Source organism: Macrotis lagotis, chromosome X (assembly GCF_037893015.1).
Source record: "Macrotis lagotis isolate mMagLag1 chromosome X, bilby.v1.9.chrom.fasta, whole genome shotgun sequence".
NCBI lineage: Eukaryota > Metazoa > Chordata > Mammalia > Peramelemorphia > Peramelidae > Macrotis > Macrotis lagotis.
The window spans coordinates 154,156,853-154,181,861 of NC_133666.1; the positions used below are offsets into that span (position 1 = coordinate 154,156,853).

General features: G+C 34.0%; 2 long non-coding RNA genes and 1 pseudogene across 6 annotated transcripts in view; 2 read left to right on the plus strand and 1 right to left on the minus strand.

Annotated features, from left to right (window-relative positions):
• The first annotated feature begins 796 nt into the window (after positions 1–796).
• LOC141498864 (tryptophan--tRNA ligase, cytoplasmic pseudogene) lies at positions 797–1,483 on the plus strand (annotated as a pseudogene).
• Positions 1,484–11,682: 10,199 nt separating this feature from the next.
• On the minus strand, positions 11,683–22,160 carry LOC141501249 (uncharacterized). Of its 2 annotated transcripts, XR_012472185.1 has the most exons (4): positions 21,042–21,348; positions 15,853–15,971; positions 13,458–13,532; positions 11,683–12,118 (listed from the first exon to the last, which is right to left on the minus strand). It is a non-coding gene; the product is annotated as an uncharacterized LOC141501249 (long non-coding RNA). The 2 variants fall into 2 exon arrangements; XR_012472184.1 differs by lacking the exons at positions 15,853–15,971; positions 21,042–21,348 and adding an exon at positions 22,066–22,160.
• LOC141501248 (uncharacterized) overlaps positions 21,351–25,009 on the plus strand; it is a 201,691-nt gene continuing 198,032 nt past the window's right edge. For all 4 annotated transcript variants that reach the window (XR_012472180.1, XR_012472181.1, XR_012472182.1 and 1 more), the window contains exon 1: positions 21,351–21,461. This is a non-coding gene — a long non-coding RNA (uncharacterized LOC141501248). The remainder of the gene's footprint in view (positions 21,462–25,009) is intronic.

Here is a 25,009-nt window from a genome sequence, read left to right on the forward strand (position 1 = left end):
CTATATTATGCTAAAGCATTTTAATTTCAGAAATCTAAACTGTGGAAAATGGAAAAAAGTTCTGAATGGTGAAGTATATCCTTCCTTTCCACTGGAGCTGTTCAAAAGCATAACAGTGCAAGGAGCAATGGTCCAATCATTAAAAGCAGGAAAGACACCAAAGGATGAAATTGATTCTACTGTGAATCAATTATTGCTCCTAAAAAATTTCAAAGAAGTGACAGAATAGGATTATAATGCCAATTCCCCTCTCCCAAAATTCAGACCTGACAATAGCAAGAAGCCTGGAATCACTGAAGGTGAAGAGGATTTTGTAGAGGATCTTAGGACTGTGCAGATAAGCCATGGCAGAGACATTGGCTATAAGCTTACAGTTCAGTTTAGAAATGGCATGACTGATAGAGCACTAATAGAGTATATTGAGAAAACCATAGGAGAAAAATAACATCTTTTTTTCTCACTGGGACATGAGCAACATTCTTGATGCACAAGAAAATAAGAAGTCATTCTATCTTATATAGTCTGAGGTCACTTTTCTAAAGCAACACATGTAGATTATCTTACCCTGTTTATTTTCACAAAGTGGATGATGAATGATGAAAAATACCTCTAGAGGGATGGCTAGGTGGCACAGTGGATAGAGCACTGGTCCTGGAGTCAGGAGTACCTGAGTTGAAATCTGACCTCAAACACTTAATAATTACCTAGCTGTGTGGCCTTGGGCAAGCCACTTAACCCCATTTGCCTTTCATAAAAACCTGAAAAAAAAAAGAAAAATACCTCTAGAAAGAGTTAATATGAACAAATATATGGTTATTCAATAGAAAATGGAAATTTTATTATGGCCAACACTTTTGACATAAATAAAATTTTAATATTTTTGACCTATTATACGTGGGGTTATGTCACATTTAATCAAATAAAAGTCATCTTTGGCTTCATTGACAGTGATTACAGAGGAAAGATTAGTTTTCCAAGCTGCTCCATCCTTTAGCAACTCATTTCCACAGATTTTTAACAAGACAGATATTCAGTGTCTTACTTTATGTTTCATACCTCTGGATTCTTATTTTAAAATGACAAGAAATATGTCCCCAAAGACTGGCTATCCCAACCAGTCTTACTTCATTCAATCTTCTTCCTAGCTCTGCAGAGATCCCAGACTGGAATGAGTGCCAGTATCCCCAATTCTTTCATCTTCCTCACTGACACAGCCAACAGATAAAGAACAAGACCAAAAAATGCATTTTATGGAGGTAAAGATATCTTAGAGGAACAGAGACAGTTCAGAGGCAACTATGGTACTGATGATATGTTTTTCATGTAGGTCACCCTCTTTTGGGGAGATGATGACAAACTCAAGCAGGTAAAACAGGATTGTACAAGTGGAGCTATGCTCACTAGAGAGTGTAAGAAGATGCTAATCGAAGTTCTGCTGCCTTTGATTGACCATCACGAGGCCTGGCTAGCACAAAGAAATTAAAGGGGAAATAGAGAAATAGTTTTGAGTCCGAGAAAGCTATTATGTGACTTTCAATAGCATACATAATAAATATATCTAGGTTTATATAAAAAATCGTCAATATTCACCTGATTGGACTGCTATCACCCATATCCATCATTTCTTAGTTATCATATAGTCAACTGGAAGTTGGAAGTGACGTTTCATAAATTCTGTCTATGGCATCCCCATTTTTATCTTAACTTATCTGATTTTTATCTTAACTTATTGTCTGTATAACATTTATTCCCACTGTTTTTTCCTGTGAATTAGCATGAACCAGCTTAATGTAGACAAAAATAGCAAAAAATATGTATAATATTATATAGGTAAAATAAAGAATCCTCGAAGCTCATTTTCCATTTCAAAATAAATTAAATAATCTAGGCCCAGTGTTTGAAGAGAGTTGTTCTTCCATTTACAGGCAATCCAAGCACTTAAATTCTCAGCAAGTTGAGAAAAAAATAAGGTTTATTAATTAGAAAGACCTTCATATTTTATATCTGCAATATAGCTATCTGTGCTTATATGTGTTATAGATACTAAAAAATTCTACTTCCAATATTCAGAATTATTGCAAATGAATTCTATAATATTAAACTTTAGGCAAAAAATATAAACAATCAAAATGTTATTCCTGCTGCTTAGGAAATTAATATTGCTATTTATTGAGTTTAATTCTTATGCATACTGTTTGCATCAGAACAGAGAAACTAGATGCTTTCCCCTAAAAACTAATGAAACTAGTTGCCTTCCCCTGACATTAATGATAACTTTAACTAAGAAATGTCATCTCCATTGACTCAAGAGTAAATCTTGACACAGTTCTAGTATTGTGCATGATCCTTCAATATAACTTAACCATTTCTTATAAAATTTTGAAGTGCTTCATAGGTAAAATGTTCCTTTTTCTTTTTTTGTTTTCTTTCTTTCTTTCTTTATTCATTCATTCATTCATTCATTTATTTATTTATTTATTTATTTTCAAATTACATGCAAAAATAATTTTCAACATTCATCCTTCTGCAAGAATAATTTGTACAATAACAACATCAAAGCTTTAAAGACAAATAACTTTGAAAACTGTAAGAACTATGAACACTACAATAATTATTCAAGTATCCAGAGGATTGGTGACAAAATACATTAGTCACTTCAGACAATGAGTTGATGGATTTAGGGTGTTTCTCTATAGTCTATATGGAGATATATTTTTACTTGTTTATGAATACTTGCTATAAGGAATTTGTTTTTCTTTTCCATTTCTTTCAGTGGAGTGGGGATTAAGGAAGGATTATCAATAAGTACATGAAAAAATTTCTCCAAATCACTAATAATCAGGGAAATTCAAATTAAAGCAATTTGAATTCTACTCACCTCTATCAGATTTACAAAGATGGCAAATGAGGAGAAAAATAACAAAGGGTCACATTAATGCATTTTTGATACAGATATGAATTAACCTAGACCATCTAGAAAGCAACATGCCCCTAAAGTTACTAAACTGCATACATTTTGACCTAGCTATACCCCTACTAGGCCTATTCTCAAAGAGATATTAAAGGAAAAACATACCAAATGTACAAAAAATATTTATAGAAATTGTTTTGTTGCCCAGAAATGGAAACTAGAGGTGGTGGTATATGAAAATAATGAATTATTTCATAATAAATTATGAAATGAGCAGTTTTAAAAGAAACTTGGGGGTTCTCTATAATATGATCCAGAGTGAATTTGTTAAAACTAAGAGAACAACTTGTTCATTGACAATATAATTGGAGAAAAAAATTTTGAAATTAGAATGCTGATTAGTGCTATTATAAATCATGAGTCGAAAGGATTGAAGGTGTATCGTGCTATTCAACTCTTATCAGAGAGTCAATATACTTAAGTCTGGAATAAGACAAGTACTTCCTAGTGACCAGTGTGGAAATTTGTTATTCCAGTCTTTTTTAATTTGTTGAGCTCTCTCTCTCTCTCTCTCTCTCTCTCTCTCTCCTGTGTGTTTGTGTGTGTGTGTGTGTGTGTGTGTGTGTGTGTGTGTGTGTGTGTGTGTGTGTTTAACTGTTTTCCATTGGGGAGGCAGTTAAGGAAGAATCAATAAATATTTGGTAAAATAAATATTTTTTAAACTTCTTTATCGCTAACCTCTTCTCCCACTTTCAACATTACCTGAAACCTAGTTTTCTCTATTGAACATCACATTTCTTGTTAATTCTATCATGTACTCAGAACTCAAGCTTTCCTTTGTAAGTCTTATCATCTAATTACATTACTCTGGGTGGTACAGGTCAGGAGTGAGAAAACCTAAATTCAAATTCAACCTCTGTAACTTCAGATAATTACTGAGTGACCCTGGTAAAGTCACTTAACCTCTGCTTGCCTCTGTTTCCTCATTTTTAAAATGCAGATAATAGTACCTACCTCCCTGGGTTGTTGTAAGGATCAAATGAGATAATAATTGTAAAGCATTTCTATAGGACTTGGCACACAGTAACCATTATATAAAAGTTAGTTAATATTATTGTTTTCATTGTGTTATCTGTCAGACTCACCCACATTTCTTAGTGACCTAAGTAATGATATTCTTTCTCTCCACTCCAACCCTGAACTCTTATACTTGGTGACTTCAGTATATGTGGTGATGACCCTCCTGGCACCTGCTTTTCAGTCATTCAATTCCTTTAACTCTTCTTGATCTTCATTACATCCTGGCCATCCATGGGAGTGGTCACACTTATTTCTTACCATTACCCAAAACTACTCTCTCCTTGTTATCTTAACTACATACCTGCCCAATAACAAGTAATTTCATTGTTTTCATCTACACTCATATTCTTTGATTAAAACATGTTGTAATGGAAAGACTCTAAATCTGGAGTCAATCAATCAATGAACATTTATTAAGCTCTTACAGTGTGCCAGACACTGTTCAAATACTGGGGATACAAAAAGCAAGAGTGAAAACAGTTCCTGCCAACAGAAGAGCTTACTTTCCAATTGGGGTAGTGATAGAAATAAATAATATAATGAGGTTTAATATGTATGTATAAATAACATATACAAAATAAATATGGTACCAGAAAGAGATTCACTAGTGTCTAGGAGAAGTAAGAGCCTTGTGGAAAACTCATAAATGAGCTGAGTCTTGAATGAAAGCAAGTATCCTAAGAGGTAGAAGTGAGGAGTGAAAGAGTAGACTGGGAATAGCCAGTACAAAGGTATGGGGACAGAACTTGGAGCATCATGTGGGCAGGACCATGATAAGAAAGAAGTTTTGACAGGAAGAGCCAAATTATGAAGAAATTTAAATTCCAGAGTAATCACTAATTCTTGAATAGAGGTATGAAGGATATGACAACTAGACATATACTTTAGGAAAATCATTTGTCCTGGATGGATTAGAATGGGTAAAGACTTGAGATAAGAAGTCATATCTGGAATTTCCCTCAAGCCTAATAGGAGGTTGCTATAACAAACTCAAGGGAAAGATGATAATGACCTGAATTGGAATTGTAACTGTGAATGGATAGGAATAGATTATATGGGAGAGATGTTGTGGAGAGAAGAACAATATTTGACAAGTAGCTGGATATGTGGAGTGCAAATGAATAGTCAAGGATGTCTTGGAGGCAGCTGGAAAGATAGTGGTGCCCTTAACTGTAACAGAGAAGTTGAGAAGAGGGGTTCACTTGAGGAAGTGGAAGAGGATAATGACTTGTGTTTGGGATATGCTGAGCTTGAGTTTCTCACAGGCCATATAGTTCAAAATGTCCAACAGGCAGGAGTTTAGGAGAAAGAAAGTATCTGAGAATCATCTGTATACACAAAGTAAATGAATGCATAGTAGGAGATGAGGTCACCAAGTAAGAGACTGTTGAAAGAAAAGAGAAAAATATCCAGGACAGAGAACCTAGTTTTGACCGACATTTATTATCCATGTGACCTCTGGACAGTCATTGATACTAAGCTTCAGTTTTGGTAAGAAAAAACTATGAGAGAACAAGTGATAAAATAACAACATTGTGAATGGAGACAACTTTGAAAGATTGAAGGATTCAAGACCCCTGCAATGCTAAACAGTGATTGTAGAGAACTGATGATGAAGCAAGCTACCCATTCCTTGACAGGATCAATATAAGATAAAACAAATAGTTTTTTAAAAGTTTTTTTCCAAGGCAAATGGGGTCAAGTGGCTTGCCCAAGGCCACACAGCTAGGTAATTATTAAGTGTCTGAGGCAAGATTTGAAATCAGGTACTCCTGACTCCAGGGTCGGTGCTTTATCCACTGTGCCACCTAGCCACCCCTGAAACAAATAGTTTTTAAACATGGCAAATGCAAGATTTTGTTTTGCTTGACTGTACCTCTTTATTTAAAGGATTTAAAAATTTTTTTTTCCAGTGGGAATAGGAGGCATAAAAATATGTGCAATCTCATTAAGAGTCTGACTTTCTGGGGCAGCTAAGTGGTACAGTGGATAGAGCACCAGCCCTGGAGTCAGGAATACCTGAGTTCAAATCCAGTCTCAGACACTTAATAATTACCTAGCTGTGTGGCCTTGGTCAAGCCACTTAACCTCATTGCCTTGCAATAAAAGAAAGCCTAAAAAAAAGAGTCTGACCTTCTTATGGAAAAAATTAAGAGTATCTCTACCTTCAGATTAGGCTATTTAACATTCAGGTTGGAAAGCAGCCAGGTAACTAAATTTCTTACTTTGAAATCCCAATCTTCCATCTCTGATATGTTGTTGTTGTTTTGTGTGTGTTTGGGTATTGTGTGTGTGTGTGTGTTTCAAAGAACAGGAACAAAATTGCCCCTGCCATTGATCATACTATTAGTGAACTTTCCAATACCCATCTCTAGTCTGCTTTCCCTGGAACTTAGAACTGCTTAATCAGCTCTGGCTCTTACCTTATCATATACTTCCTGTTTTCCTCAGAAAAACCACCATTTAAAATATGCAGAGAGAAATTTACTATAATAAGTCACTTTCCAGGAAGAACCAAGGTTTCTGATAAGTGGGACAGTTCACAAAACAGCTGCTGGCACCCATCCCTTAACAAGCTGAATTTCCCTTTAGTCTAATTTGCTTGCTGGGAAGATGAGTCAGAATAAGAATATCCAAGCTTTTCAGTAGAGGTCCAAATGATCAGTAATACATGTATGGTGTATCCATATTAGTTTAAATACAGAATGACAGCGGACTTCAATTACATTACTAATTTAGACAAATCTTGGCATAATTTCTGGTGATAATTAGTCACATATCATTTTCATGTGTGCTAACTAATTTGATGATCTTTTCAAAGTTTTGTTTTACCAAAATTTTCAGCTTAGTTATATATCTGTGTCAGATGCATTGGACCTGAGGGCAAATTTTAGCTTTTTGGAATTTAGATATTTTAAGTCTTTTCAGTTAGGTTCTTAATAGGGCATCACATCGTTATTATGATAGTATCCTGAAAGAGTTAATAAAGCTTTTATCGGTTGCAGGATCAGAGAGTCACTAGTCACTTGAATAACCTGTCTGATTGTTACAATGAATACTTCCTGAAGATGTCGATTGGAAAATGATGGATTTAGAACCAAAGGATCTCTTTTTTGATTCCAAGTTAAGCCACTGGAAGTTCTCTTAAGTTTTGTTTTTTTTATAAAATGTAGTAGAAGACTAACTCTAGATTCCTTCAACCTTTAAATTTTTGATCCTTTGGAAAAAAGATGTTCAAATCTTACAGCAGATAGAACTGACAACCAATAGCCAAATAACTAGCATATAATAAGTTTTTAATAAATGATTATTGACTAAAAGAAACTAAAAAGAAATGTGAGATGCACAAATTTAGAGATAATTCCACTCCAAATGATCATATGGACTATTTGTACTTAACTTGTGGTAGAACATTTCAAACTCATATTGGCCTGATTAGCAACAGTTGGACACACTGTACCTTGTTTCCAACATAGTGATATCACTTTGGTTCTCTTTAAGAAAATAAGACACTAACTGTTGATCGAAAGAATGAAATTCATGAAGTATGGAAGTGATGCGCTTCATGAAGAGATCTTCATTAGAAATATATCAGTAGTTCCCAAACACTGTTTTCACCAAAATCCCAAGTTATCTTCCACATTCATACTTTAGTGTGTAAGGAGTAAAACTAATGATTTTGAACTTTCCAGCATGTCAATATTTATCTAACATAGAAGTTTGCTCTCTATGAAAACTGCCTAATTTGTGAAGTCTCAACTTCAGAGTAATGAGAGAACTCAGGATGTCCCTGATGTCTCTTTCACCTCTAATATCCTATAATTTTTGTTTTTTTTTCTTTCTTTATACTGTAATGTTGATGGTAAGTAAATAAGGAAGAACACATTTCTCTGCTCCTGGATGCTCTTTTCTTTACTGATGGCAAGTGAGTCACAAACTTTTGAAGTATAAATCCATCTTTTATCAAAGAAGTCCAACTATAAAAATGTCTATAGAAAAAGATATCTTATACAATTTTGGTTAATACTAGAATTCTTAATTTAAATAAAAGAAAAAAGAAATTACAAAAAAATTAAAAATACAATTTTTATTAGTGGTGGTTAGGTGTTACAGTGGATAAATTACTGTGACTAAAGTCAGGAAGAAGAGTTCAAATCCAGCCTCAGACGCTTGCTAGGTGTGCAACTCTTGGCAAGTCACTTTACTTCCAATTTTTTAAATTGTAAAATGGGAGCAGTAATAGGACCTTCCTTATAGAGTTGTTATGTAGTTGTAAAGGGCTTAGAACATAATGGTTGCATGATTAAATAATCCTTTTTTCCTTTTATTAAAATTGGTCTTGGGTTCATTTTATAAATTTATTTTCTTACTTTTCCTTTCTTTGGGTGCTTCTCTGCTTTTGTGCAATCCCTCAGAATGCAAGAAAATTTAGTTTCTCTATCTGATGACAAATTTCCTACAAAAGTACTGGGAGAAAATAAACAAGAGCTAAAAAGGGTAGGAAATTCCCAATGATGGTGATACCAGCTAGCCAAGCAGCAATGATGCAAAAGATGGAGATTGGAGAAGAGATAACATCACCATGTCCCTTATTATAACAAGTAGGTATATTAAGGGAAATAGCAAATTATGGGTAGACAGATCACTCTTTAAGTGAGCCAGTGAGTCAGATAAAGTTTCAACTTTGTGATTATTTTGTTGTAGTGTTTGGATATTGATGGACATGCCATCTTTACCATTTCTCCTGTCTCTGAAGAAAAGATTTCCTTTGATTCTCCTTTTCCTTGCAACTCCCATTCCTTAAGTGTTCAACTCCAACTTCTAGTTGATTCAAAAGGAATTAAGCAAAACTGAGAGAATAGTGACTACAATAACAAAAGGAAAATTATTTTGAAATTTCAGAACTCTGATCAATACAGTCATCATTCAGGACTTGAAAAGACTCATGGGGAGCCAAGTCTCCTGCCTCTAGCAGAGTAGTGGTAGGCTCTACATGCAGAACAAGGTGTGAATTACTAAGTGAATTACTAAGATGAGTTCAACATAATTTTTCTTTGCTGTATTTATTTGTTGTCAGGGATAACTATTCAAAGTGAAAGAGTTGGAAGGAATGAAAAAGAAAGGAGGGAGGAAGGGAAGGAAGAATACCAATAAAAGATATTTTGTAAATTATCTCAGGTGATCTTTCCAATGTAAAATTCCCAGGAAACAAATTTCAATTTATGAAGCAATTATGCTACCTTTATTCTACTTTGTTCATCCAATTCATTGACCTACATGATATGCTTGTTACTTAAGTATATGAACAACATCATCATTGAGGTTTGTCCTATCAGGGGATCATAGAATTATATGATGTAGACATGTAAGGGACTTTTTAAGATCATCAGGTCATTTTACAGAAGAGAAAATTGAGACTTAGAGAGATGAAGTGATTCACCTATTAATAAATAGAGGGAAAATGTTTCAGTAAAAATAAAATTAAGATATTCCTGGAGTTCCTTCAAACATGATATAGGTTTACAAGTCACAATTTCTCAGGTTGGATAAATTTTTGAGTCTTTCTCAGTATACTCAGTTGCTCCTCATATTCCCTAGCACATAAATGGAGAAGTTGGAAGTTTGTACAGCAGTGGGAGGAAACAAAGTTGGGGCATATTGGAAAATAATAATCAGGAAAATAATATGGAGGATAGAATATGACCCATTTTTCCACATTCAATTGCTTGGTCATATACCTCTGGACTAGGAAGCTCTAAATATTTTTTCTGTGTTGGATCCCTTTAGAAGTCTTGTGAAGTCTATGAATCCCTTCTCAAAATCATATTTTCAAAATGCATAAGACAAAATAAATTGAACTACATAGAAAATCAACTATTTGAAATAGTTATTTAAAAAAAATTTACCCAAGGGTAAGAACTCTTGCCTTGGATAATATCACAGACTCTCAGAAAGGAGAGAGAAAAAAGAAGAGGATGAGAAGAGAAGGAGGAATATGAGATCCTGAACCCTTCTAATGAGGAAAATAAGTTGGACTTTTTTTCTCCTGGCCCTGAGACACTGCATTTTGTAGTAATCTCTACTATCACTTGCTACCTAATTTCTATTGAGATATTTGTGTCACACATATACTTATGAGCCTGCCTAACATATAAAAATGTCATTTGTGGATATCATGGATAGATATGACCTGGCATCTGGCCCAGAGTTTTGTAGAGTAAAAGTAGAGCTGTGCCAGACCCACAAGTAGTCTAGCTAGTGGAAAAGGCAGATGGGTTCCCAGACTGCTGAATCTGAGTGATCTCTCAAAAAAAAAAAAAACAAAAACACATGTTGACTTGAATACCTCAAATTTGTTAGATGATACAATAAGGCAATTCTTTTACATCTCCCTAAATACTTATCTGGCAGCTAGGTGGTGCAATGGAGTGCCAGCCCTGAAGTCAGGAAGACCTCAGTTCAAATTTGACCTCAGATACTTACTATTTGGGCAGGTCACTTAACCCCATTTGTCTCTATTTCATCATTGGTAAAATGACCTGGAGAAGTAAATAGTATCTTTTTCAAGAAAATACCAAATAGTATCACAAAGAGTTGGACACAGCTGAATACAAAAAACAACAATCTCTTCTCTCTTTCATTTGCCATAGAGACTAATCCAAACTTTTTTATCCTTCCTCAAACCTTCTACATACAGCACAATACCCCACCCCCCAATCCCCTACCCTTTCAAACAAGGAACTAAACTGAGGTCATTTACCAGTACCTCTTTCTTTTCCTCCTTCCTCATTATGCATTAACTCAGATATCTCCCACTATTCCCTCCAAAGTTACCCTCCCCCTGTATGTGTGTTTGTGTGTGTGTATACATATATATGTATATATACATACATATATATATATATATATATTTGACACCATACCATTCCATTTTCCAGCTGATTGAATTCTCTACCATCTCTGCTCTCTTTAATCTTAATCTCCCCATCTCCTCTCTGTAATCTCCTTAATGCACCCTTTCTGCTACCTATATGATTACTGCATCCTTAAAAAATTAGTTCCTTGATCCTTCTACCAACTGTTGGTGACCTCCATGATTTTATCCAAGGTTCTCTTCTTTTCTCTTTCTATATTATTCCACTTGGTGATTTTATCAGGTTCCAAATTCTCTGTATGCAATATGCAGACCTATATATTCAGTATTAACATCTCTCCTAAACTTCAGTCTTGTATCACAAACTGCCTTTTGGACATTTAGAACTGAACTTCATAGGCAACTAAAGCACAATTTATCTGAAACAGAATTCATTTTAATCCCCAAATTCCATCCTCTTCTGAAGTTCACTCTCTTTATTGCAGGTACTATAAACCAGCCAGGTTCACAACCTCAGTGTCATCTTCAATTCCTCTCTCAATCTCAAACCATATATATCCAATCTGTTGCCAAATCTTGTCACTTCTTCCTTTATCATATCTCTTTCATATACCCACTTCTCTCTACTCATACAATCCTTGGCTGGTCCTCATTACCTCTCTTTTGGACTATTACAGTGGAATCATAGAGTACACTAACCCATTTTAGCTCTTCCTCATCAAATGCTAGTCATACAAAAGACTATCATGCATCAAGAATAGCTAGTAATCAAAGAGCATCAAAGAAAGAGAAAACAATGAAAAACTGTTTAGGATTATGAAAATTTATAGAATCAGAAAAAGGAATGATCTCACTGAAGCATAGTCCTCTCTCAATAGTCTTGGTGATGAAAGTCAAGGGACACAATATGGTCTGTCTGTAGCTGTTTCTATCTGTGTGTCTCTCTCTCTGCCTGTTTGGTGTCTCTCTCTGCCTGTTTATTTGTCTTTAGGGTTATCTCTTCCATCTTGGAGTTTCTCCTACAATTTGAAGCAAGTTCCTTTTCAGTTCTTACATGTTCCTGACTCAGTGATCTCTCAGCAAAAATAAAACATATCTCCTCCACTTATGCAGGACACAGAACATGGAAATGTCCCTTCACAAATCAGTCCCAGACAGGTGAAGTGAGTGGTCTGCTGTAGCAATTTTCCCATAAAATTTACAGGAAATGCCAAGGAGGTATTGTACTGATTAGTGACATTCATGGTCTTACTCTGAAAAAGAAAAAAAAAGTTTAATGTACACCATATGCCAAGTGATTTGCAACTAAAGCCTAGAAAAATGATTGTAACAGTTTCTCTTCTTTATCTTGATGATTGTATGACACTTCTTTGATCATTTGGTGGACTATTTTTCACCCAAGAGCACCACCCCTCCTTTAGATTTTTAAATTTTATTTTCTTAGGGCCAAGAACCTGGATTGTAATAAATCAGATTAATATTTAATTCTGAAACTTTCCTGTTCTATATTCCTTTAACCCCAAGCATATTGCTTTCTTCCTTCCCTCTTCCACCCAAGAACTAGTTCAAGCTCTTATGACTTTTCTTCCAGATGTCAGTCATAAGAAATGTCAATGTTCTATGTCCACAAATTTTTGCCTTTTTAATCTATATGTCCTTTGAGACTGGTTCAAATCACCTCATCTAAGCTGCCTTTTCTGAAAAGCAAACTCTATAGCAATCTCTCCCTCTTCTGAATTCCAAGAACCATGCAGAATCTGTATCCTTCATATGAAAACTTTTTATTTTGTACTTAGTTGTATTTTTATGAATATCTTGTGCTTCAATTAGTATCTGCTATAATATAAATAAAAATTTAAAGCCCTCTACAAATGTAAATGATTAGGAGATATCATTTGTTAGGAAATCCTAACTTTTTCTATGTGTCAATTATTCAATTAATCAATAATTGTTTATTGACAATTGCTGTGCATAATGCCAAATAAGGCAGGAAAGGTATGTGGAAGTCAGATGTGGAAACCCTTACATTTCTTTCTAAAGAAGTATTGTGCTAATTCACTGATGAAGTCATAATTTTCTTATATTGAACCATTTGATGGTTTCCAGTATTTTGATGGTAAACACTCCTTTAAAGCTTTTCAATAAGTGGCTACTGCACTTGAAGAAATAGGTGCAGATGTTTTCCAGGATGATAGTAGGGAGGATAGACTAAAAATAGACACTTTCAGAGTTCTTCAGTTTATCTGCAAATTTATTGCAGTTGGTTTGTAGGTGGAACTGAGAGCAGAGAGGAAGATGGGTTCCTTTGCCACATTGATTGCTCCCTTCTATGATGACTGAATTAAGAGATTATATTTTTATCCTTTTAACAATAGAGAATTTCTAAATTATTTTTTTTTCTTTTTACCTGAGTAGAGAAATTGGCAGACATGCATTAGGGAGACCTTTTTTTTACCACTGATATAAAAGATTAATTACAAAAAATAGAGATTTAAAACAGAGAACTAGTTAGAAGTTAAAACCTTTCTAGTTAGGAAGTTAAAAACCTCTCTGAGATTATCTTCCAATTATTCTGTCCTTATTTTTGCATACCTTTATTTTTTGAATGTTGTCTCCTTCAAGGACTACTTCTCCTGCTTTTTTGATCTTCAGTGCTTAATATAGTGCCTAGAACATAGTAAGTACTTATTAATGATAAGGGAAGGAAAATTATTGAACTATGGTAGGGGCAATATGAGCAGAGAAAAAATATCTATTGAGATGTTGTTGAAATAGAATCAAGACATCTTGGTAACTAAAAAAGTTACAGAAACAGTAGTCTAGGATGATACTAGTTACTAACTTGCATGATTTGGAGGCTGGTGGGACTCAATAGAAATATTGAAGGATGGAGAAGGATCCAGTTTTGGAGAAAAAAAATAAGTTTAGTTTTTGATATCTTGGATTTGAAATCAGTGGAGAAATCAGTGGAGTTTTCCATAGAGGATTAAGGATAAAGGGAGAGAAAAAGGTTGGTTACAGAGATATGAGTAATTTTCAAAGAAGTCAATGATAATTGAACCTATGAGACAGACAACATCACAAAAAGGAGACAAAATAGAAAGAAAAGAAGGCCTAGGAAATAATTTTAGATAATATCCCCACTTAAGGAGTCTCAGGGAGGTGAACCAGTAAAAGATTAAAAAGGATACAAGGAAAGGAAAACAGGTGAAAGAAGCATCATTGGAAGCCAGGAGAATAAAAGAGAAAGAGAGGATAGCTTGGAGAGGGTAATATCAGGAAAGTTAAAGAAGATGAAGACTGAAGAAAGGCTACTGTTGAGCTTCAAGAGAATAATTCTAGTAGAGTAGGCTGCTGGTTTGAAGTCAAATTTCAAAAGATTGAATATGGATGCTGAGAAAGTACATTTAGCAAAACTGAATTTTGCTAGTAGCAGTGAAAAGGAAAGTTCTATCTAAGGTTTTCTTCTCTTGTCTCTCTACACATTCTCTTTTGGTGATCTCACTAGCTGACATAGGATTTATTATCCTCTCTATGCTGATAACTCTTAGAATTCTAAATCCAGCCCTATTCTTTCCTATAAACTACAGTCACACATTATATACTGCCTACTGGACACTTTGAACAGAATGTTCTGTAGGCATCTCAATTTTAACCTGTTGAAAATAGTACTCATTACCTAAACACCAAAGCCACTCCACTTTGGAATTTCATCATCTCATTTAAGGACAGCATTACCTCTGTAATTAACCAGGTTCACAACCTTGGCACCATCTTTGTCTTATCAAAAATATCCATTCAGTTATCATTTCTACCTCTACAATGTCTATAGCATCTGTTTTCTTCTTTTTTAGTCATATGGTTACCCCTTCATTACCTTTCATATCAATCACTACTTCTTAATTGCTCTCTCTTTCAAATCTCCCACCATTCCCATCTATTCTCTCCCCGGATGCCAAAGTTATTTTCTTAATGTGAAGATAGAACTATATCATTAACTTTTCAATAAATTCTACAGAATCATTTAGACACTCAAAGTCCTTCAAAACTTGGTCCCAATATGCTTTCCTCCACTTAATAATAATAATATCACCACTAGCTATTATATTATCATCTCCTCTTTTTAAAGTTAAACTCCTCAAGAAAATTATATTCAGTGTGCCTCCACATCTCCTCTCACTATATATTAAATCATCTGCGATTAGACTTCTGATCCCATAATTCATCAAAAATTCCCCTCTCCAACAGCAACTACCTGTTAACTGCCAAATCAATTCTAGTCCATCTTGACCTCTGCAACATTTGACATTGTTGATCATTGTATACTCCTAGATCCCCTCTCCTTTCTACATTTTCCTGACATTGTTCTCTCCTGCTTTAACTCTCATTTGCCCAACCATTCATTCTTGATCTTCTTTACTGGTACTTCATTTGTGCTATAACTATTAATTGTGTATATCCTCTAAATTTTTGCCCTAGCTCTCTTTTATGCATGTAATATGTCACTTGGTAGTCTCATTTGTTGAGTCCCTTTACCAGATTCTTGCTTTGAGTCCCAGTTCTGGACTCCCTTAATCTTCCCCAGTGAGCATCGGAGGGGTGGGAGACAAGGATGACAAAGTAAAACAAGTACTCAAGATCTCCAAGTGCTTCCTTTATTTACCAAAACACAGTGCTTAAATATTTTTCCAGTCTCTAATCCACTCCTACTACCATAGCACTTAGTAAGAAAAGACTCTGGTGTTCAAGGACACAAGGTGAAGATAATGCTCTGGTTACACAGAGTTCTCAACACTCATTATTTACCATGGGTTCAAGGATCTTCTCTGTGTAAATGGTTCTTAAATCTATATATCCAGAACACACTCATATAGCTAAAACATCTATAAATTCAAAAGTCTCCTTAGTCAAAATCATGCATAAAAAACTGCCTTTGGGATATTTAGAACTGGAAGTTTCTTAGGCATCTCATACTCAGTTTGCTTACCCATGACAACACAATTGATGTATAGTTAGGCCATCTTCCTTTGCATCATTTTAATTAATTGCCTTGATATTTTTGACTTTTTGTTCTTCCAGTCGAATTTGTTAATATTTCTTCTAATTCTATAAAATACATTTTTGGCAATTTGATTATTATGGCAGTGAATAAGTCAATTAGTTCAGGCAGAATTTTCTTTTTTTTTATAATGTTAACATGAACTACCTATGATAAAATGATTTTCCCCCCAATTCCTTTAGATATGACTTTATTTGTGTTTAAAATGTTCTGTAATTGTGTTCATGTATTTCCTGGATTTGTCTTGTCAGGCAAACTCCAGTTATTTTAAATGGAATTTCTTTTTCTTTCTCCTGCTTCTGAGCTGTGATGATCATATTTAGAAATACTGATGATTTATGTGGATTTACTTTATATCCTGTGACTTTGCTAAAGTTGTTTCAAGTAGATTTTTAGTTGATTTTCTAGGATTTTCTAAGTAAACCATCATATCCTCTGCAAAGAGTGATGTTTTGTTTCCTTAATGCTTATTCTAAATCTTTAAATTTCTTATTTTTCTCTTTATTGCTAAAGTTAACATTTCTAGTATACTATTGAATAAGAGTGATGATAATGGGCATCCTTGCTTCATACTTGATCTTATTGGGAAGAATTCTTGTTTATTCCAAATTACAGGCAATTGTTGATAATTTTAGATAGATACTGCTTAACATTTTAAGGAAAGTTACATTTATTTCTATGCTCTCTAGTATTTTTAATACAAATGGATACTGCATTTTGTCAAAAACTTTTTGGCATCTATTGAGACAATCATAAGATTTCTGTTGGTTTTTTAATTGAAATGGTCAATTATGTTGATAATTTTCCTAGTAATAAGCAAGCCCTGAATTCTTGGGATAATTCCCAACTGATCACAGAGTATTATCCTAGTGATAAATTGTTGTAATTTTTGTGTTAATATTTTATTTTAAAATTTTGCACCAATATTCATTAGTCTATAATTTTCTTTCTCTGTTTTGGCTTTTCCTGGTTTAGGTTATCAGTCCCATATTTCACACATCTTTTCTCCAAAACTCTTCCCCTTTCCAAATTCTCTTATTAATGATACCATCATCCTTCTAATCACCTAGATCTAATCACCTCAGGGACATTCATATTTCCTCACTCTTACTCACCTTATATTCTAAGACCATTGCTAAATTGTGTGATTTCTGCTTTCAAAAGCATTTCTTGTATGTGTCCACTGCTCTCCATACAATAGCATAACTTAAGTTCATCTCTCTTATCTTGGCTTTCTAATTGATCTTCCTGATTCAAATCCAATCCAATAAGTATTTATTAAGGTCCCACTATGTGCCAGACATGTCTTTATTGCTGAGGATGCTAATAAATAGACAGAAAATTTATGCCTTCAGCTAGCTTGTAATCCAAAAGGGGAGAGAACACACAAAAGGAGGCAGAAAAGTCAAGGTGGGAGGGAATAGGAATGGGATACCAGAGGGTACATATTCGGGGCATTTGATTGAAATCAGGGAAAGCAGAAAATGCAACAGGGAGTGATTTGTGTCCATTTTTTGGTCTCTATAAAGGAAAGTATTGAAAGGAGTTTGATACCTTTTACTTCAACCCTCCAATCACAGGGGAGAGGAGGAGGATGGGGGTGGTGCAGGTCAAGGCACCATTGCGTTCCAATGCATCTTCCATGTTGAATTTTCTAAAGCATGATTCTCATCATATTACCTCTTCCTCCATTGGTTATCCAGGTTGAAATATGAAGACTTTTGTTCAGCATTCTAGCTGCCTTCCCATGCAAGTTTACCTTCCATTTGTTCTTCATATATATATATATATATATATATATATATATATATATCTTGAATGTACCTAATTATTTACATGATATATCCTCCATTAAAAAGTGAGCTCCTTAAAGTCAAAGACTATTTTTAAAATTTCTTTGTCTCTTTAGGACTCAGTAAAGTGGGGACAACTAGGTAGCACAGTGGTTAGAGCACCTGCCCTGGAGTCAGGAGGACTTGAGTCCAAATCTGGCCACAGATACTTAATAATTACTTAGCTATGTGACCTTGACCGAGTCACTTAACCCCATTGCCTTGCAAAAAGCAAAAAAAAAAAAGACTCAGTTGGCATATAGCACAAATTTACTAAATGCTTATTGACTAATGGATTATTGTTCCTCAAAGACAACATTGAAACTCTTGTTTTTGTGTCTTTAAACTGGTTGTTCAAAAAGCCTGGACTATCCTACCTGCTCACCTCTGCCTCAAGGAATACTCAGTTTTTTCAATACTCAGTTCAAGCACCACCTTCCGTATGAACCATTTCTTTTTTACCTCAGCTAAAAGTACGTGCATGCCAAATTTATTTTATACACATTTTATACCTGTCAGCATGTGTGTTTGTATGTTCCAGGTGGCTCAGTGAATAGAGCACTGACCTTGAAGTCATGAGGATAGAGTTCAAATTCAGGCTTAGACACTTGACTCATACTAGCTACATGACTTTGGGCAAGTCACTTAGCCCTGATTGCTTGACATCCATGTTCATCTCCAGTCAACCTGATTCATACCTGTCTCTGGGCTCAGATGACTATGGGGGAGAAAGTGAGGCTGGTGACTTAGCACAGCACCCACCACCACCACAATCCAATTCATATGCTTGTCATGTCATCACCTTCCCTGATGTCATGGTCTTCGTTGAGAAAGAAGGACAAATACTATCATCATGTATGAATGTTAGTTTTTAAAATGATTATCCTACATGTAGCCTGATGTAACTACTGACTATGTGAACCACACCAGATCCCTACTCCCTGCTCTCTAATTTTATTCATTATTTTCTTCCTTGGATAATAGAAAATCTGAAGGTACATTTTATACTACTATACTTTCTTTTAATTAATATTAAATCAAACCATATCCTATTTTGAGGGTTTATTTTTATATCCTGCAACTTTGCTAAAGTTTCTAGTAGTTTTTTGAGATGAGTTTTTATGATTCTCTAGGTATACCATCATGTTATTTGCAAAGAGTGAGAGTTTTGTCTCTTCCTTCCCAATTCTAATTCCTTCAATTTCTTTTTCTTCTCTTATTGCTGAAGCTAACATTTCCAATATGATATTGAATATTAGTGGTGATAATGAGCACCCTTGTTTCATCCCTGATCTTATTGGGAATGCCTCTAGCCTCTCCCCATTGAATACAATGCTTGTTGATGGTTTCAGATAGATACTGCTTACTATTCTAAGGAACAATCCATTTATTCCTTTGCTCTCTAGTGTGTTTAGTAGGAATGGGTGCTGTAATTTGTCAAAGGCTTTTTCAGCATCTATTGAAATAATCATGATTTCTGATAGGCTTGTTATTGACATAGTTAATTATACTAACAGTTTTCCTAATATTGAATCAACCTTGCATTCCTGGGATAAATCCTGCTTGGTCATAGTGTATTATCCTAGTGATAACTTCTTGTAATCGTTTTGCTAAGGTTTTAGTTAAAATTTTTGTATCTATATTCATCAGGGAGATAGGTCTCTAATTTCCTCTGTTTTGACTCTTCCTAGTTTAGGTATCAGCACCATATTGGTGTCATAGAGTTATACAGAGTTTTGTCTTCACCTATTTTTCCAAAGAGTTTATATAGAATTTGAACCAATTGGTCCTTATATGTTTGACCGAATTCACTTGTGAATCCATCTGGCCCTAGAGATTTTTTCTTAGGGAGTTCAATAATGGCTTGTTGAATTTTTCTGAGATAGGGTTATTTAGGTAATTTACTCTTCATTTAACCTGGGCAATTTATATTTTTGTAAATATTCTTTCATTTCACTTAGATTATCAAATTTATTGGCATACAGTTGGGCAAAATAATTCCAAATTATTAATTTTCTTCTCATTGGTGATGAATTCACTTTTTTCATTTATGATACTAACAATTTGGTTTTCTTCTTTTTTTAATCAAAGTAACCAGAGGTTTATCAATTTTATTTTTTTCATAAAACCAACTCTTGGTTTTATTAGTTCAACAGTTTTCTTGCTCTCAATTTTATTAATTTCTCCTTTAATTTTTAGAATTTCTAATTTGATATTTAACTGGGGATTTTAATTTGTTTTTTCTCTAATTTTTTAGTTGCATGTTTAGTTTTTTTATTTTTCTCTTTCTCTAATTTATTCATGTAAGCAGTTAAAGATATATCCCCTGACAAGTAACTTGGCTGTATCCCATAAGTTTTGGTATGTTGTTTTGTTATTGTTATTATCTAGGATAAAATCATTAATACTTTCTAAATTTGTTTGATCCATTCATTCTTTAAAATGAAGTTGTTTAGTTCCAATTAGTTTTAGGTCTATCTCTCCCTGGCCCATTATTGCATGTGATTTTTATTGCATTATTATCTGAGAAGGATGTATTCACTATTTCTGCCTTCATATCCTATTTAATAAAATGAGCCAGATAAAGCTTTTACTTTTTTCTTTTCTTTTTTAAAAAATTTACCACAGCTATATGCAAAAGCAAGTTTCTACATTTACTTTCAAAACCTTGAATTTCAAATTCTCTCCCTTCCTCCCACCCCACTCCTCCATTGAGAAAGTAATTTACTTGGTTTAGGTTAAAAATGTGTAGCCATGAAACACTTTACAATAGTGTTGCAAAAATAAACATAATTCCCATCCCCCAACTAAGAAAAAGAAACCTCAGGAAAAATAAAGTGAGAAAAAAGTGTGCTTCAGTCTGTATTCAGACACCATGTGATCCTTCTTTGAGATGGATAACATTCTTTATCATAAGTCCATCAGAGGAGAAGCTAGGTGGCATAGTGAATAGAGCACTGGCCCTGGAGACAGGAAGACCCGAGTTCAAATATGACCTCAGACACTTAATAATTACCTAACTGTGTGATCTTGGGTAAGTCACTTAACCCCACTGTCTTGTCAAAAAAAAGTCCATCAGAGAAATTGTAAAACTCCTTTTATAAAAGTCTCTGATCATCTCTTTTTTAAAATATATCAAACTGTCTATTACATAGACTTAAATAAGCATCTGTGTTATCAATATATTTATTAACAGTATAACAAAACAATACTGAAAATAATACAAAGAAATATTCAAATATTTCCACAATGTATCATAGGGAAAAATATCACAGTCAGATTCACCTCTAACCATCACTACAGCTTTCTCCCCAACTCTGCAAATACAGCCCCATCATATTCAGTTCCCTCAGGATGTCCATTAATGTTTCTCAAGAATTGTCTTTAGTGTATCTTCTCCACAGTCTAAGCTTTAAACTCAGTATCCTCAGGAAATGATTCTTTTAAGCTCTTTCTCTTTGACGGTTAGTTCATTCATTTTCTCAGGAATGCTGCCTTACAAACATGACGGATTTAACAGTTTCCAGATGTCAGTTAAACTTCCTCTATCTAAAATTCTTTTCGCTTTTAAAGTTGCAGTAATAGCATCCAAAGTCTTGGGGGGGGGGAAGGGGACTATAAAAGTTGAGGTTATGTATGTACATGTTTCCTCTCCCATATAAGACTCTTCAAGGGCAGGGACTATATCACAGTGGCTGGAACGCAGTAAGTTTTAATAAATACTTGCTGACCGGCTGACTGATTAACTTTGAAATAATAAAATGACTAGACAGGAATGGATAGAAACAGGGAAAGTTGTGTGTGTGTGTGTGTGTGTGTGTGTGTGTGTTTCTGTGCACATATATGCATGTGCATGGAAGACCACGTTTGTAGGAAATGAAGAGGAGCCTATAAGAGAAAGGGATTTTAAATAAAAGAGGTGATTGAGGACATAATTGGTATGATAAGCTCCTAAAGAATATGGGAATTATAGTCAAGTACATAAATCCAAGTTTTGATTAACCTTATCTAGACAATGGAACAAAGGATGATAAGATAAAGAGATCTAAGGATATTTTGAGATATTGAAGAAAAAATGGAAAGGAGAAGGATCTCAGATACTATGTCCTCAAATATTCCAGGAAAATATCAGATAAATTCATATAATGAGAGACAAAGTTGTGGCAAAATATTGAGACTTAAGATGAAAGGGCAATGCATGGACAAATCATTGTGGGGAGTATGATAGGAGGTCCCTCAGTTTAATAAGATAATATCCATGAAGAATTAAAAGCATTTAAAGTTGGATATAAATTCATAGTGCACTTACTTAGCATGACTTCTTCACTTCCTTTGATCTCATTTAGTGATTAAACAGCAGGAACTAAAAAAGACAATGAAAGATCAAGAGCAATGCCATTTTGAATTGGTCATATATAGGGTATATATATTATATATATATGTATATATATATACATATATATATATACATATATATATATATATATATATATATATATATTACTTCACAAAAACCACTATGTCTTTCCAGACCATGAGATAAGTCTGACAAATCAGTTTCACTTATGGATCTAGTCAGTTCTCATTCCCTTATGCAAACACATCATTTTGCATGTGTTTGTGTGTGTGTGTGTGTGTGTACACATGTGTTTGAGAAAGTATTTAAACAAAGAATGAGATAAAATATCATTGCCCTATATTTCCTCTTCCTTATTTTCTGTTTGAAAGGAAAGCAAAAAAAGGAAACAACAAAAAGAAGCAGTGTATTAATAGACTGTTATCAAGGCATTTAAAAAATCTTTTATTGATATTTTTATCTATAATTCTTAATTTGTTCCTCCCTATTCCTATTCCAGTGAGCAATTTTTTTCAAACAAAAATGATCAAAAAATAATTCCCCAAACATATCAACTATATTTGAAACCATAAATTTTAGGAGGAAAGGGATTTAGCAAAAAAAATATATACCTTATCTTGAAGTTACTGGGTGTACTTCATGGCCAATATACTTTAAAATGAAGATATATTCCATTCTATAGCCATTTAATAAGTACTAATGAATTTAACTGTTGGATTATAAAATACCAGTTAAATTTTTTGGCTTTGTAGTTTATATTCGTGAAAAAAAACCAAGTCTCTATTTTCACTCTTCTGGAAAAATAAGAGTTTCAGATCAGATAATTCTACTTTTTTTTAAGACTTTTTTTCTCTCCGTGAAAATATTTCCTATAAAAGAAAAATAAATCAGAAAGATCTGTGTAAAGTTTACCCTTTAGTTTCCTGGAATCAATATTGATATCACCATCTCCCCTTATATCTAAAGATTTTTTCAAAAAAGAAACCTTTACACACTGACTGTTGAAAACTTCTTTGAAACCTCTCTCTCTCTCTCTCTCTCTCTCTCTCTCTCTCTCTCTCTCTCTCTCTCTCTCTCTCCCCTCTGTGTGTGTCTCTCCTTCCTTCTTTCTTTTCATCTTTCCTTCCCTTTCTTCTTCCCTTTTTTTCCTTTCTCCTTTCCATGTTTTAAGAGTTTTTCCAGGTCAAATTTATAGGTTCAGAGAGTTCAGGGCTTCAGAAAGCCAAATCTTCGATGAAACCACACAAGACCAACTTTAGAAAGAACACATTTACATTGAGAGTGTATACTCTGACTGGTATTTCCAGTTATGTTTCAAAATTGCAGTTTACAATTTACAGTAAAATTTGGATATAATATCTTTGTAAATTCCAGGCCAAATTCCCTAAAGCAAATTATCCCTTCAGAATATTCTATAAACTAAGTTCCCTGGATAACATTAGAAAACAATACAGAAGATGGTTTAACCTCTATTCCTGACTCCAGTCCTTCTATATATCACAACCACATCCAAACCAGATGTTTCCTTGTTTCTCACCATTCATTCTTGACACAGCTGGAATCCTTCAGTTGACACTGTTTATTGAATGTGGCAGGGAAAAAATTCCTCTCATCATCTGGTAACCATTTCTCTTTTGTAAAATATTCCTTCATCCCTCTTCTTTCTTTTGAATTTATAGAATGGAGATTTCTTTCAAAACTAGGTCTCCTCAACCCCCGATACATGTTTCTTCTGTAATTTTTGGCTAACTAACTTTCTTTGAAATGTACAGTTGTTTTATACTTAGTCAATATTTTGAAAACAATTTCAGAATAAGGGATTTGATTAACTAGAGAGAACAAATTAGAAAGTAAACCATGTTATTGAGTTTAAAGAAAAAATCCATTTCTCACCAAATACAAAGATGTCTAGGGGTTTGAGACAACTTAAAAAAATATTGTCAAATTCCTCTGTGGTTCCACTCATCATCACTATAACCTCAAAAATCAAAGCACTTCCTCCACTACTTATGTGTTACTTCACATCCTCAGTGCTTTTATTGGTATTTTTTTTATCTTTACATTCATTTCTTAATTTGTTCCTTCCTATTTCTATACTAGGGAGCTATTTCTTTAAACAAAAATGACCAAAAAATAGTTTCCCAAACACATCAACTATATTTGAAAGTACAGATTTTAGGAGGAAAAGTTTCTTTTTTTCAAGAAATTTAGAAAAAAATTAAATATTTCTTATCTTGAATTTACTGGGTATCCTCATAACTGAAGAATTTGATAAAGTTTGGGGTTGTTTCTCTTTCCTTATTTACTATATTTATGAAGAATGAAGTTCTGGTTTTTAATAAACTTACCTCAGATAAAGAAATATTCATTGTAAGCAACCTAGTAGGCCAATCTATAGCAGAAAAGAATATTCTCTACAACACACTCAACAAGGAGCCATTCAACTTTTTGCTTTGAGAACTCAGTTGAGCACTATTTCCTGAGACTGCTCATTTTACCAGAGAGTGGTAGATATTAGAGTTACTTTCTTAGGTAAAGCCAAAGTGTACCTCTCTGCAATTTCCATGGTGATTAGTGGCCCATCATTCTTCCCTCCAAAGTCAGAGCACTAAATCTTCTTCCATATGACAATCCTTCAAATATTTAGATAGAGTATTCCCTTGAGTTCTCCTCTAGGCTAAAAATGCTTTAATTTATTCACCTGTTTTATATACATGAACCTGAGTCTCTTCACCACTCTCTTGAATCTGCTCTGGACACACTTTAGTTTATCAATATACTTCCTAAAATATGGTCCCCAAAATTAACTTCAATATTCTATGTGTGATCTAATTAAGATAAAGTATAGTAGGATTATTACTTCTCTCTTTCTGAACATTTTGTCTCTCTTAATGCA